Source organism: Chionomys nivalis, chromosome 9 (genome assembly GCF_950005125.1).
Source record: "Chionomys nivalis chromosome 9, mChiNiv1.1, whole genome shotgun sequence".
NCBI classification, from domain to species: domain Eukaryota; kingdom Metazoa; phylum Chordata; class Mammalia; order Rodentia; family Cricetidae; genus Chionomys; species Chionomys nivalis.
In genome coordinates, this window is record NC_080094.1 from 50,159,797 (window position 1) to 50,176,044 (window position 16,248).

Below are 16,248 nucleotides of genomic sequence, written 5' to 3' on the forward strand. Positions count from 1 at the left end.
GCAAGAACTGTAAGTTTCCCTACCTGGATGTTGGGCTCGCCTTGCCTGCCGCTGCTCCCGGCTACAGGACGCCTTTGGCCGCTGAAGAAGCGGCTCATACAAAATTGACTCTTCCTTATTTGTTTCCATCCATAATTGATGGGAAGCTGAGAGCGGAACACGTCTCTGGGCTGAGCCCTTGCCGACTGGCTAAGACCCTGTCCACAGCGCTTCGGTGAGTCATTTCCAGCCAGCGAACAAAGCACGCAAAGTTGCGGGGGAGAGTGACTGGGAGCCTGGCGGGTGGGTGCCCACGGTCCCCGCGTGGACAGCCAGTGGCTCCGCGCTCCTGGGCTGTCCCTGCGTTCTCGGGGCCGAGGCTGGCCGGCGGCCTGGGTTGCGCTGGCGGTGCGAGCCCCGCAGCAAGGAAGGCGGGCTAACCCTGACGGTGTGCTGGGCAGCGCCGAGCCCGCCGTGCCTGGAAGAAACTTTTCCTCGCGGCCCCGGGTGTCTTTTCTTCCCTTAGGGGTGCGCCTAGGAGGAGGGCCGAGCCGTCCGCCCCGCCCCCCAGGCCGCCCACCGGCGGCTGGGACGGGTCAGCCAGACCTCCCCAGGCGCCTCGCGCACCACTGGAGACCGAGGGGCTTGGGAAAGCAATGAACTCCGCGGAGCTGCGACACTACACCCACGCAAACACACGCGCCCGCACACAGCTGCGCTGCGGACTGGGGGTCCCACACCCATCACGCACCCAGAGCGACAGCCGAGCTTCGGAGACCGTCTTACCTCTCATGGGGAAAGCCTGCGTTAAAAGACAGACAAATAAAGCTTGTCAGGACCAAACGGAAAAGCCGACCAAGACAGTGTGCAGAAAGAGTAATCCCTCGGTCTCGGGTCTCGCCTTGCGATCTATCCCAAAACTCGCCAGCTCCAGCCCTGACGGCGGCGGCGGCGGCGGGACCCAGCGCGAGCAAAACAAACCGCTGCCCTGCAAATGGTGTAATTCGATCCATCTCCGAGTCGCTCCCTGAGAGCCCGGCTCCCTCGCCGCTTTGCAGCTCCCACCGCGGCCAGCGCCGCCCAGAGCCCCACGCGCGCCGCGGCCTCGACCCTGGTGGCCGCGCGTCCCTGCTCGCGCTCGGCCGCGCGCCCAGACTCTCCCACCTTAGAGGAGCCGCTCCTCCCGCGCCTCCTGGAGCCGGGTCGTCCTGCTGGCGCCGCCTCTGTAGCCTGCAAAGCCGCCTCTCCCTTCCCTCCCTCTCCCTTCCTCCAGGCGCCCTCTCTACTCTCCCAGCCGCCCCCAGACGTCCTGAGGACAAATCGCTGCAGCCCAGTGGTGCTGTGGGCGCAGTTGTACCCCGAACTTCAGTCTTAGTTTTCTAGTCTAAGATTTATTTTTGAACTCATTCTTCTAAGCCCCCTCCCCCATTTATCTTTATAATCACTAAGCAAAACAGCTGGTAAGAAGCAATCAAACATAGCTGTATCTTTAGAAAATACAGAAATTGCCTACTAAAAATCTTATTTCCACTTTGAATGAAAGCCATTCAGTACAGTATAATTTTGCAGGCTAATGAGCCGGTTTTACAGGCAAGTGTTTCGTTTAATACGTTGTGGGAGAAATGAAAATGTCCTTGAAGGCGACATCATTTAAGATGGACTGTCATAAATGAAGTAAAAGAATCATATATTCCCAAACAAGAGGATCTTCATTCAAAGTTCTATCCAAGAACGGGCTGTGTTTATTCATTTGCAATCTAATCATGTATCACTTAAGGGTTCTAACTGGCTGGAATCAACCATGCAGCCTCCGCTTGGGGGGGGGGGAATAAGAGAGGGAGGGAGGGGAGGAAGGGAGGGAAAAGAGAGAGAATTTCCGCCAAACTTTTGGTTTTCCCTTGAGTGTGGTTAATTACCGTGGAAAGAGAGTCGGGCCATGCAGGAGGCATATTCTTGTCCGCGGTTCTTTTTGCTAGCCCCCCCCATACATGTTTACATTTATGAAGAATATACTCGAAAAAGGCATCCTGGTTAACACTTGGTAGCCAAAAGCAAGCCTGGAGAGAAAGGGCAGCCTTTTAAAATGCAAGCTACCCCCCCCACACACACACACACCAGTCCCTCCTATTGCAAGAAAGGGGTATGGGGCGGAAAGAGCAGCTTCTGAGACTCACTCAGTGGTTTTTCTGCTGTTAAGTCTTTTGTTGCCTGGTTGGCTGGTGTTTTCTGGTTGTGCTGGGCTCTGACATCATTGCAAGTTACTTGGCAGTCAGGGCCCTCCCCTAGCCAACTTCTGACCCAGAAAGCTGGGGCTGTTTCCTGGCCAGCGGTCATTTCTTGTTTTCTGCCCTGCAGGCAGAGGAAGATGAAAAGAGTTGGGGGAGGAACGGGCTACTTGGGTGGTGATGGAAGGAGTCACCAGCCACCTGGGCACAGGTTTGGGAGTTGTCCCATATCAGCAGTAACAGCAGAAGTTCACTCCCCCCCCATCCTCCCCCATCTCACCGCGTGGGTCAGGCTGGCCTGCAACTCCTTGTTTAGAGCAGCTTGGCCTCAAACTTAAGGCAATCCTCCTGCTTCAGCCTCTGGAGTGTTGAGATGACTAAGGGTGAGTTACACCTGGCTTAGATTGAGTTCCTGTACATGTGGGCAGGTTTAGAAAGACAAAGACCCAGGGGTGACAGTTCTACCCCAGACTGAGTCCTTAAATCCAGGAATAACAAGAAATAATTGTCGGCTGGGTGCTGGAGAATAAACTGATGGTCCCTTGGGAACCATGAATTACATATTTTCACTCCTAAGTATCAGTCTGGACCTCGGGGTTTTGCTTGGATTTGCTGTGCTGGAGGCCAGGAAGCCAGAGGATGGCATGGGAACTCTTGAGGGTTTGTCCTGTCCTGCTGGGGAGTGGTGAGAGGGAACTGACACTCTTTATTTGGTCTCCAGTGGAAAGAGATCCAAACCAGGCACTCAGGCAGCTGCCAGTGCTGTGGCTCATCCGATTCCCGTCCGTCCTTACTGCTGACTCTACACCATTCAACTCTTTAACCCTGTTGACTTTTGCCAATTCCCCGTTCTCCCCACCCACCCTACGCTCTAAGCACTAGTATTGGCTGGTACTCACAGTGCCCCAGAAAGCCCACTCTCGTGATGTTTCTGTTCTCTGTGGTACCCTATCATGCATCTTAGCTTCCTTTCTGGTTTCTTACTGAACAGCTCTTGTTTAGGTGGCAAATTTCCCTCATCCCGCAAACCTTTTGTCTGGATCTGAGTGACTGTCTTCTGTGCTCCAAAATGTTGTTTGTTTTTGTTCTGTTTAGGTTATCTCCCAACTGGACATGTCTTAATTGAGCAGGGTTCTTGCCTTCTTTCCTTGTGCAGGCCTGGTGCCTTACACAGGATGCGCTCTCTGTAAATACTGATTGAGCAAGTATGATGCTGGAGCCTGCCACTTTCTCGTACTCTCTTCTGGGCCAGATAAGAAAGAACTGTCCTTTTGCCATCACTATATTATATAACCCCCCATACTTTGTGTCCCAAGATCTCACAGTGCCACTGAGAGTATTTGTTAGATGTTTGTCAATGAGCGAACAGAAGCCCTTGGCTCTTTTCACTCCCCCACAAACTTTGAAGGCTACATTCTACCCAAATAGCAAATATGCTTTTGTATTTTTTTGGTGTGGTTTTTCCCATCAATGGTATGTAATAACTCATTTCCAATTGAATTTGAAGCATAATAGCTATCTAGCTATCTAGAATCTACAGAAAATCTTTGTATATGAATCTCAGTAAAATGTATCAATCATCAGATAGTACGATTCCTTAACCATTACTGCTATTAAACAAATACCATGCTGGACATGGGCCAAGCTGTTCTAAGCTCTTAAAAGTATTAGCATGCAGCAATTCTATGAAGCAAGTACTATTATTAACACCATTTTTAAGGTGAGGAAACAGAAAGAGAGACATTTTAGTGATTTGGTTAACGTCATACCTGTAACTGGGATTTCTATGCTCCCTCTTACTTTATGAGGTCTGAACAGCAACCGCTAAGAATGAAGTTTTTGGAGTTTATAAAGTTTGATTTCCAATCCAACTACTTCCCAGTAGATTGGTGATTTGGATAATTTATTTAACCACAGTGGGCTTCATTTTCCTTATTTGAAAAACAAATATGGCTTCCATAGTAGACTGGACATTATAACACATGTGACTTGTGAACCCCCTTGCCAGGAGCACAGCAGGCACTGAGTAAACGCTAGGCAAAGCTTTCTAGATGCCATGAAGACAGTGCAATCTTGGGATACTACAGAACTGGATTAGAAACATAATCCAAACTTACAGTAAGTGTGAGACTCATGACTCAATGGGTGTGTTAATAAATTTTTGTTCACTTCTACCTCCACTCCTCTATCCATGTGATATGTCTTTTAATTCAGGTATACAAACTATTATCCAATCGATGGGAACAACGTTTTACATGGATTTTCATGAATAGCATCGTGTAGAATGTAGAATCCCATAGATGAAGGTATTGTAATCAAAATGTCAAAGGGAGAGGTGTTTTCTCCGGTGGCTTCAGTTTGGAATGCGCAGATTCCTTGCATGCACACATTATAGAAAGTGCTTTTGTGGCAAGGGATTGCTTTCAAAACTAATCTAAGCTCTCCATGGCATGATAAATCATTAATAATATAGACTCACATCTCTGCATCTGCATAGACACAGCTGGCCTCCTTGTGTCAAGAGTTTGCATATGAAAGTGACTCTGCCAAGATATTTCATTTTAATGAAAAATATTTATCATGGTAAATCTTAAGCTTCAGGATTTTGCTGGCATAATTCATTTCTATTGCTATGTTCTACGCCAGTGTAGCACATAGCCATACCCATATTTGGAATAAGAAAATGTGCTTTTTAAACTTATTTTGATTCCTACTCTATCTTAGCATAAATATTTTCTGCCATTCGCTCTGTGTAAAGAAAATGCACCATGCATTTTGTCGAAATAATCATCAGTGACTTCTCAACTTTTACTAATGCCTTTACAGGATCCACTGTTGGGCATTGGTGTGTTTGAGTGGAAGAAAAGATGAAGGTTTTCCGAAAACCATTGTTTATCCACCATACACATGCACAGCCTTCAACTTTGAATGCTATTTATGTTCTCTGGCGACAGATTAAAGATGAGCATATGCATGATTATATCTGATTTATGTACACACACACACACCCGTGTGTGTGTGTATACATGCTATCACCCATACAACTGCTCTGAGTCATTTGTGAGTTATGAGGAAAAACACTTATTTAAAGCATGAATATCTATATTAAAACAAACCTCACTGTTTAAGCCACAAGTGTCTGCATTAATGGTGAGGGTCACAAGATTGTTTCTCCACAGTCTTCAACATCAACTGATTCTCTCTATATAGAAAAAAAGTGACTGGCCCTTAGAGGTACAAAAAGTGATTCGTTGCCAGAAGCCACTAGAGCCACCTACTGGCTGAAAACACAAAACAAACCAAAACAAATAAATAAAACAGAATAGGATTCTGGGTAATTTATATCTTTCCAAATAAACCCTCTCCAAATGCATGCTTTGCCTTTTCTGTTTTGCTTTTCAGTCAGGGTGTACAATAGATAGCTTACTAACGGCAAATGTATGGGGTTATTACAAATTATACTGCTAAAATGTGAAGGAGGGAAGGCATTCCATTTGGGGGACAGGAAGAAATTGATACTGTGCTATAAAAATCAATAGTAAGCCTTATTAGTGTTCAGCTGTAATAATAGGCTTGTTCCGAATTCCCAAAGTCCAGTTACATGCTGATGCAGCGGCAAGGTCGATCAGATCATTCGCCACCAGGCGTTTAAACCTGTGCCTTTGATGCTGGTGTCACTGAGTCCAAAGTGATGCCAATGAGGGGTCACTAGCACTCTCTGCACCGGTCACTTACAAGGATCTTTGGACACTGTTGTAAAGAATCTCAGAAGAAACACAGGGTGTCTAACCTTTGGTGCCATAAAGTAATACGTCCCCAGTTTCCTTGACCCCCAGATACCTATGGCCTTTGAACCTGCCGTTGGGTACTCGTCAACAAACAAAATCGTGGCAGACCTGTACATTTTTATGACAAACTTTCTCACCAGGTTGATCCCAGCGATCAAGCTCCATTTAAACATTAGTGATTCATTTTGCTAGCTCTGCAGCAGCTGTCTGAACTTACATCTTTAAGAAAAGACTAAGAGGGAAGACTTATAGAAAACTCCATGAACATTCTGCTTCTGTTACAAAGCAAGGCAAGCTAGCTGAAAGGTTTCTGGAAAGTTCCTAACAGACTCGTACAAGCCTGGCTTTGACTGCTGACCTGGTACGGGTGCCCCAGCAGCTCACTCTTCAGGTCTTGTCCCATAAGGATGTATCTCCGACAAGTGTGTGCACATTTGCGTATTTTCCTCTATATTCCCCGGTAAGAGCTTTACAACTGCTTTTACTATATTAAAATCTTTGGAATTATGTTTATAAACTACTCCAATATGCTCTGGATTTCTGGGTCATAATTACCAAATAAATAGATTCATTTCTCATCACAAGTTTTAATTAAGAACTCTAGTTACATGATTATTTTCTAATGACTAATACCCACTCAGTACCCAGAGACACTATTAAGTGTATTTTCTAAAGACAGTTCCCATGGATCTGTTTCTCATTTGTAAGTCATCAACCTTGGTAGCTGTCATATTAGAACAAAAGGACAAGCCTTGTTTTCTGCATCAATATAGGTGGGATATTTGGGAGGCGAGGGTAATTTATGATTGCTGGAAATAAATTAATTTGACGGGAACTGTTAATCAGCCATGATTTCAGCTTGTTGTGACTGTCCGACTGATGAAGTCTATGTTTTAGTTGTGGTTAGACCATTTGCCTAGGCTATCCTTTCATTGAGTATTAGCTGGGCTAATATATACAAGGGGTATATATTATACAAGGGGTCCACAGAGTAGTTTGTTTGAAAGCATGACACCCGTCTGGGCTCCTCATCCTTAAATATATCTTTCTGCCTTCCAACTTAGTGAGGAAACAGTTTGGATTTGATTTATTTGCCAGCTTTTATGCTGAAGAGTAAAAAATATAAATAAAAAAGTAATCTATTTTTGATAGCAGGTGAATGCGCAGCCTGTGGAAGAAAGGATGTGGTCTCTTTAGAAACTACAGCTAGACTTAACCCTTTCACAGGAAACCACCAGAAACACAGAAATGCCCAGAGTCAATGAGTTCTAGGCATTGTGTGAGAAAATGGGGGACACGACACCCATCTACTAACTTCAGATAAGGAGGCCACGACAGACCAAAGTGCAGATATAACCAAAGTCCAACTTGGTGAACCAATGAATTTTATTAGGGTTACGTACAAGGACATGGGCCAGGGGTTCCTTACAGGAGCAGCAATGGCTCAAAGACAGCTGTATCACCAAGGTCCACCCCTGCATGAGCAATAGCTCATAAGCCCAGGGACCTGGGGTACACTGCACAGCCTGCAGGCATCTCCACAGGTTGGAGAGGGTCCTCAGGTGCCTCAGCTGGTCTAATTTTCCTCTGGTCAGCTCAGTCCTGCTGCTTTCTGCTTCTTCCAGGCAGCTGGTCTGCACTTAGATTCTCCCCACCCCCTTTTTGTGCAGTTTTCATTGCTTACTCTGGTGGGGGGGGGGCGGCGGCTAGAGAATCTGGTTGGTTTCAGGGACCTCCAGAAGTTATTTTGAGTTGTTCACCTTCCTGTTTAAATAGCTTGGAATACCTCAATGGAATATTTGAATCTTGTAGGAATGATTATTCAAAGATGGAATATTTCAACCTTGTAGGACACTGTTACACAACACCAGAGGAACAGGGACCCTCCCAGACAAAAATCACAGTCTTCACAAAATCTAAGGGTTCCAGAATGACTAGAAGGAAAGAGGATCACTCATTCATTCTTGCATGCATTCATTTCGCCGTTCGTTATTAATAGCAGCAGTCTGCTTTGTGTAAAGCCCTGTGCCGAGATAAATGAGAAATAGCTCACATTCAGACAGCAACTGAAAATTTGAAAAGCAGTTTTATCATTCAGAATCCCGGCAGGGAACAGATGGCATACTTGACTTGGATAATTCGAGGAGCTGTTTGTGAAGGTGAGAGTGGGGTGCAGGGAGAACACAGGGGCCAGTTACCCTGGGGGCTGTTCTACCCTCAGTGTCTAAGGAACTAGAGGAGGAAGCAATGAGCAGAACCTGCGGTCAGGGAGGCGAACAGAGCCCCTGCAAGAAGCACTGACCTTCAGCAGAAGGACTCTGCCAGCCTGAGGTAACCTGTGCTGTGGGGAAGGAAGAGTATCAAGGGTCACCCTCTCTGGTCCCCCACTGTGTTTTTCATTGGTTCAGCCTCACTGGAGCCAGAAGGCAAGGAAGTCACTGATACCTTCCTTAGACTCAACCTTGTCCTCCTGTGAGAAGCAAAGTCAAGGGAAAGACTTTGAGTAGGTCTAGAGGAGCAAATAGAAAGTCATTTTATTTTGGTCTTATGGAAAACTTTGCAAAGGACGCTTTAGCTGGGGGATTGCTTCCCGGAAGCAGGTAGCTGAGTAGAGCCATATCTGGGAACTGGAACTGCTGAATGTAGTTCTGAGCTTATCAGGGCTCCTCTACTCTCTGCCCTTTGATCTTCCTTATTACACTTATATCACTGCACAACCTTATTAATACATTTTATCACCAGCATTTGTGGGTGAGGGAACTAAATCTTTTTTTTTTGTTGTTGTTTGTTTGCTATTTCAGTCTAGAATGCTGGCTGGGACAGGGACCCTGAAACTTTTGAGAGATGGGATAATGAGTGAGAGAGTGAGCACCCTAGTTGGGCAGGAAATGATCACATGGCATGAAGCTGTGGACAGTCAGCCCAATGGTACAGGATAAAGGCAGTGGATGGATACAGGGAACAATGAGTCACGGTGAAGGTTATTAAAGGCTTCGCCGCAGGGAGGGCTCCTAGGAGTGAGTGAGTTAAGTTAAGGCATCAGGGATACATGTCTCAGCAAAGGAATTACTATAGGGGACGTTGGGGAGGAGAAAGTGGAAGGATATGGCAGACTTGGGGCTTGTGCATGATCCCGGAGGCCAGTAGCATGAGAGGTGACCGAGAAAGCTAGAACACACATGGAGAACACAAGAACTACCATTGGGCCTTGAAGGTTTTCCTGGGTGTGTAGAAGACACATATTTTTGAGGGTATAAATGGTTGGAATGATCTTCAGCAGCCACTCAAACATCAGAAACAAGGAGGAAATATTAAATATTGGCAGGAGCAAGATAGAGGAAGCTATCAAGAGAACAACTTGCTGGAAGGGTCCAGGAGTGGATGATGTCACAGTGGAGGAGCTGGAGGCTCAGGGGCCGAGGCGCTTCTCAGACTCTTCAGAGAGATATGGGAACATGAAGTATTCCCATGGAATGGAAGCATAATTCCCATACACAAGAAGAAGGACAAGCTGGACTGCTCAAGTTACAGGGGTGTTAGTTTGTTGGGCCATAGCAGCAAGATCTTCTCCTCCATTATCCTGCAAAGGGTTAAGGGCAGAACAGAGGAAATCCTAGCAGAGGCCCAGTGCAGATTCAGAGTTAACAGGAGCGCAATTGACCAGATCTTCACTTTGAGGCAACTGGAAGAAAAATATGAAGAATTTTCAAAAGACATACATGTCTGCTACATTGACTTCAGGAAGGCATTCGATAGCATTTGGAGGAAAAGACTTTGGGAAACAATGAGGTTCGACAGGTACCCAGAAAAAATCATAAGAATACTAGAAAATGTCTATAAAGAACCTATGCATCAGGCAAAGTCTGTGGAGAACTGAGTGATCAGGTTAAGACAATCGTAGGAATGTTGCAGGGAGGTGTTCTCTCACCACTATTCTTTAGTATATTTCTGGAATTAATAATAGCAATAGCCCTGGAGGATGAGGAGATAGGTGTGCAGATAGGTAGTGTATGAATCAATAATTGCGTTTCACCGATGATACAAACTACTTGCTGAAAGTCCAAATGAGCTGCAGGCCATGACACATAGAGAGGTAGAAGTCAGTGAAAACCTTGGTATGAAAGTAAACATGGAGAAGACTGAAATATAACACATGGGAAGGGGGCACAAGGATTTTAACATTGTAATAAAGAATCAGAACCTCAAGCAAAGAGTCAACTTTGTCTGTCTGGGAGGACACCTCAATACAAACGAAGGAACAATTTCAGATATCATGAGGCAGATAGGGATAGTGAGGGCTGCATTCCAGGCACTTGGAAAGGTTTGGTCAGCAAGAGACATAACAACAACAAAATTACAAGTCTATGAGACACTTGTCTTGAGCCACCTTCTTTACAACTCCGAAACCTGGACAATGAGATGCTCCTCAGAACAGCAACTGAATGTGTTTGAGATGACATGTCTCAGGAGGATTCTAGGCGTCACATGAAGAGAAAGGCTGCACAATGATGACAATAAGAAACATCTTCATCTATAGAAGAAAGTAAACTACAGGGTATTGCAAAGGCACTTGAGATACTTCGACAATGTTATGAGAATGAATGACAGCAGATACCCGAAGATAGCACTGCTTGGAAAAGTAGATGGGATAAGACAAAGACAGTATAAAGGAAGACTGTGGAACCTTGGGTATGATAGTAACACAAGGATCTAGGACTGCCCAGGATAGGAACAACTGGAGAACCGCCATAAATGGGCTGCCCGTGCATGCTTAATCATTGCCGGGACATAAATGATAAATAAAATGACGGGTATTGAGGGTTTACTTGGAAGACACATATTTTTGAGGGTATAAATGGTCAGAATGATCTTGGGGTGTTAGAGCTTTGAAAACAGTGTCATCCAAATGCTCCTCAGCCAGAAACTCAAGGGAAAAGGGAATTTTTTTAAGAGGTAAGAGTGGAGGAGGAAGGACATTGGTTATCCTTGGGAATGGACGCACTGGCAGTGGACTCAGAGTCTAAGGAGCACAGCCGTGTCCAATAGCAGCACGCTGAGTCATCAAATGCTTGGCTGAATATCAGGGAGGGGGCCTGGGCGCTTCCCGATAAGGTTCCTGGTCCTAGCTGATATTATGCAAGTTGAATTAGTATGAGTGAGAGAGCCAAAGAAAGTGGAATGTATTTGCAGAAGAGGGAAACTGAGTTTTGTCTGATGTAGACCTTAAAGTGCTAGCGTAGCCTCCATGAGTAGACAGCCAGCCAGACATTGGGAATAATGCAGATGATGACGGCGGTGGTGGTGGTGATGATGATAATATCGATAATAATAGCTACTATTATTATCATTATCATTATTATTACAGCTAGTAGATCAGGGAAACTTCTACCTTCCAGGGGAATACTAATCTGACTTCTGTGCCTTGGGTGCTTAGAATGCTCAGAGGGCCTGGACACAGCTTGTCGTCCTCCACACACCTGGACTCTGTCACCCACACGGAAGCCCTCTGAGAAGACCTACGGCCTCCTTCCCACTCTCGCACGCAGCTTCTACGCAGGAAAAGCGGGCCTGGTGGCTCCCTGCTCACTGTATTTCTCCGCTGTCTCTGAGCTGACAGTTCCGTGACATGCTTTCCGCTTGACACAGAGGATGCTGTTGGAAACTTCTGAAACTTTCTTTGAAACTGTCCAAATTCATTAGTCTAGAAAGGCTTCAGGGACTCTGGTCCCCTAATATGGTATAATTGAGGAATATGTGGCTACAATTAATTTGCTTAACTATTATCACTCATGTAGAATTAAGAAACCTTAGGCTGCGATCATTAGCACTTGCTTCGAAGACCTCGGGGAATCTGAAAAAAAAATACAGCTCAATGGCTTCTCTGACTTTTCTCGGGCAATATGCAGATTTCTATTTTACTTGATTGAAAGGTTAGGATGGAACAGTAAAGAATGGCTCACTTCTAGATGATAAAAAGGGGGACAGATACAATGAGCACTTCTTGGCCAGGGTGAATTTGGAAGCAGCTTTTTAAAGGCAACTTATGATACCGTAGTTAAGAGAATCATAAGAACAGCCATCTAATTTACTTTTGTTTTTTTGAGACAGGGCCGTGTGATATTGTCTAGGCTTATTTTTGGGTATTCTGAGTGGCTGAGACTCTGGGTACATCACCGGAGTTTCCTCTGCTTCTGCATCCTATGGGTCATTCCCAAACCACTTCTATAGTGTTCTCCTAAAGTGGGGTGTGGGGGTAGAGAAGCAGGGTGGAAAGGCCAGCAAATGAGAAATCTAATTAAATTTAATGGCACAATTCCAAGAAAAAAAAAAGTAAGTCTTGACTAGCATCTGTAGTTTCAATTTCTGACTTGTAAATGCTGGCATTGCCAGGAACTTGCGCTTTTCCCCCCTTTGCCTGACTATTTGGTATTAATGAAAGGAGAAATAAAATAGATATAAGTACTTGTTAATTTCATAGAAACCGCTTCAAATTACACAGAATGTCATAGAATGTATGCTTAATTATATAAGCAACTTTTGCATTAGAAATTTCACTTTATTATCCTCCCGTAAACATTTTATGAATCCGTTTAGTTTATGGTTGCATTAAGAGGAACTGAGAGGCAGGGATAAACTATAGAGATCCTTTCCTTGTGCCTTAAACGCCTTCCATTAGAACTATAATTTAGTGCCGTGTATAACCGAGTGACTCAAAAGCAGAGATGGGACGAATCTATACTTTCATTATTTAGTCAAATGTTGGGAAAGCAGCGTTTGGCTTTTAATGAATATTTAATATGTCGGGAAGCTCTCAGGACTCAACGTTAGCAGTGGGATCTGTCTGATTGCAGCAGGGACCAAACTGGCATCTGGCCTCCTGAGTTCTTTCTCCCACTTTCTTCCTTTGATATTTCTTAAGCCACAAAGAGGCAGGCAGAACTCCCACAGCAACCTTTACTCTGAAAGTCCCCCCACTCCCTAACCCTACCCCACCCCCTGGTGCTCAGGAATGGAAGATTAGGGAGAGGACCCCCTACACTCCACTGCTCTCAACTGTGGAGGAGCTATTACCTTTGAACCTCATCCTCAGAGTGTACCTATTCTGTGATGGCTTCTGAGACCCAGTGGCCCCACAAGCTGCCGGGAGAACTGGGTGCAGAGCCATTTTTGCGACAGCAGCACAGACTTTGGTTTTTGCTCATGTCTTTCTTGGTCAGAGTCTCGCGGGAAGGAGTACCAGGCCTTCCAGGCTGGTCCGAGGTGAGACTGGATGGGAAGGTGCTGTGATTAACTGGACTGCCTGTGTGGGTGGGGGGAAAGGGGAAGTATTAGGTAACATACTCAGGAAGATGTGAATTTTAGACCCTGTCTGTCAAGTAAGTCATGATGCCTTAAAAAATCATTCGTATGTAATTTAATTCTGTTTTTATTTTTTAAATTAGGGCAAGTATCAAGAGTAGAGGCTTTGAATATTCATTTGTTTCATCTCTGGGATCTCACAATGGCATGTTCCAGCTTGTCGGACCTAGTTCCCTTGGTCATTGTGATTAGGAACAAAGTAAACGTTTGTGAAACCATCTAAGTTTTGAGAATGGAAACTCTAAAACTCTATATAAAGTTGACAGATTCGTAAAGACCAGTGTTCAATCTGTGGTCATGTCAGAGGTCTTGGGGTGTTTTGTTAGACTGTATACACCATGCTAGCCACCCTCCTGCCCATATGCTAAGCCCTTACAGCCCAACCTTCTGCCAGGATCCTTGACTACTACTGCTTTGTTATTCACTCTTAATGTTGTCTCCCATAGGTTACTCCCAGTTTTCAGTAGTGAGTTCTGGTCAACATGGGCCTGGTTCTTATCACTGGGCCTCAGAACCTTGCCCACGTACACGCCTACTGAGTGGCTGGCTTGAATGTTAACGCAGAGTACCAAGCAGGCTGTTGTACTGCTACTCACATGGTATCTTTAAACGCAGCTTGGTTCTTTCTGTGAAACAAAACTAGAGTAGGATAATTTGCCACATGTAAGCTTTTCACTCCAAAATTAAACCGAGCAGCTCCTTTTAAATAGAAAACAGAACTGCAGCGATTAGAAATCGGTTGCTACTAATATCTAATGTGATTTTTGAGGTGCTGGCTAGCGTAATAAGAAAAGAAAGCAAAATATAATTATGGAAACTAGCAAACATTATTATGATTTGAAAGGTTAAGTGGGTCTAGCATTGTTAAAAGTTCATAAAATTTTAGTTTTCTTTCTTTCAAACATTTTTTAATTAAATCTCTCTCTCTCTCTCAGTGTGTGTGTGCGTGTGTGTGTGTATACATGTGAGTTAGTACAAGTGCCCAGGGATGCCAGAAGAGGAAGTCCTATCCTCCGGAGCTGGAGTTACAGGTAGTGAACTACCTGATGTTGGTACTGGGGACTGAACTCTGCAAGAGCAGTCAGTGCTCTTAACCACTGAGCCATCTCTCCAGCCCTGAAAACTGCTGTCTTCTCTATATATCTAATAGACACATAAGTGTCATAGTAACACATAATGGACAAAATAACCCCTTTTAAAGAGTAAACCAAGTATATAGTATGTGAGGAAAAACTTGGATCTAAATGTAAGGACTATGATGGTGTTCCTCAGAGGAACAAAAAGAAGGATTGGCTACATGGAGGCCCTAATGTTTTCTCTATGTAAGGCATCCGTTCAATAGAACCTTCCGTCACCTCTGGGTCTCAGAGTTCAGTGTCCCTGTAATTACACTACGAGGCCCTTCTGTGAAGACATAAAAGGCTGCTTTGAAAATGTTCAGACTGTACTTCAGCTCTAGTTGGAAGCATTCTGGGGGAGAAAGTAATTCTTGGCTTTTCCCATAATTACGAACGCTTTATAGAGCGCAATTAAAACAGCATGTCAGCGATGGAGGGAGGAACCTCAAAGCAGGTGACAGAAGAGAACGCTCAGATAGATGCATGGATGTTATTAAACAGTATATGATATGAATTCAAACTGTGGTTATCTTAGCATTCAAGCAACAAGCAAAATTAATTATCGAATAACCATTTTGATAAACGGTTTATCTGATTGGGGTGTGTGCTTGCAAATGCTAATATCCTATTTCACACCCCATCATTCCAAAAAAATTCTAATAACCAGCTAAATTTTAAAATGATACTATGAGAAAATGAAAGTGAGTGTTTTACAGACTCGGAGTAACAAAGGTTCTTCTAAATATGACATAATACCAAATATCACAGAGAAAAAGGTATTTTTCTAACTATAAAAATTTAGTCAGGTATGGTGGTACACACCTTTAGTCTTTTTAGCCCTTAACACGGGGAAGCAATCAGGCAGATTTTTGAGTTTGAAGTCAGCCTGGTCTACAGAGATAGTTCCAGGATAACCAGAACTACACAGAGAAATCCTACCTTGAACCCCCACCAAAGAATAAAAATGCATGTACAGTACAAAACAGATGTTACCATGGCAATCAGAAAGAGTTCGCAATGAGCACTAGAGCTCCAGGGCCCTGTTTAGGACAGTGACCGTACTGAGCAGCAATTCCCTTACCAAAGACTTCCTGCTTCGCTCTTTTCCACCGCTGGGAATCGACTCAGGGCCTCACTCAGGCAGGGCCAGCGTCCTATCAAGGATAGCTACCTCTAGCCTCACTTCACACTTTTAAACCTGACAAGTCAATGCCATTTGTATATTAGAGCTGGATGTCTGCCGTCCACCTAACTTCAGTCCGCTCTCATCATCACAAACAGGAAGTCAGTGTGCAGAGTCACCAGTTCTCGCTCCTCTTCCCCTTTGCTACCGGCAGCAACCAGCCCACTCTCTGTCTCTCTACCTTTGTCGTGGGCTAGTTCAAAGATATTGGCCTATATAATATGTGGCCGCTCTATGACTGACCCCTCTCACTTCGCATAGAGCTTTCAAAGTTCGTTTATATTGTAGCATGTGTCAATACTTTGCTTTTTAATGTTTAAATAAAATGGCTTTGAATGGACATACCATGTTTAGTTTACATTGCCATTCACAAAGGGTTGGGCATTTGGGTAATTTCTACTTTATTGTCTATTAGAATTAATGTTTCTATAAATGTTTGTATGCAAGTTTTTTTGCATGGATAGATGTTTTTACGTTTTCTTGGATATATACTTATGAGTGGAGTGTGTGTGTGTGTGTATGTGTGTGTGTGTGAATTGTTGCAGGTGATCTTCCTCTATTTTTCTCCACTTTATTTTTTGAGAGAAGATCTCTCA

General features: G+C 44.5%; 1 protein-coding gene across 15 annotated transcripts in view; it reads right to left on the minus strand.

Moving 5' to 3' along the window:
• The window catches only part of Sema6d (semaphorin 6D), a 563,436-nt gene that overhangs the window by 55,704 nt on the left and 491,484 nt on the right, over positions 1–16,248 (minus strand). The window contains exon 1 of one of the 15 annotated variants that reach the window (XM_057780353.1): positions 2,154–2,270. The exons of 11 other annotated variants lie outside the window; for them this stretch is intronic. The gene's annotated coding sequence lies outside the window, so the exon portion shown is untranslated. Of the gene's footprint in view, positions 1–23; positions 463–765; positions 1,124–1,143; positions 1,168–2,153; positions 2,271–16,248 lie in introns of those variants that run through there. 3 more of the 15 variants (XM_057780352.1, XM_057780351.1, XM_057780350.1) reach the window with 3 other exon arrangements.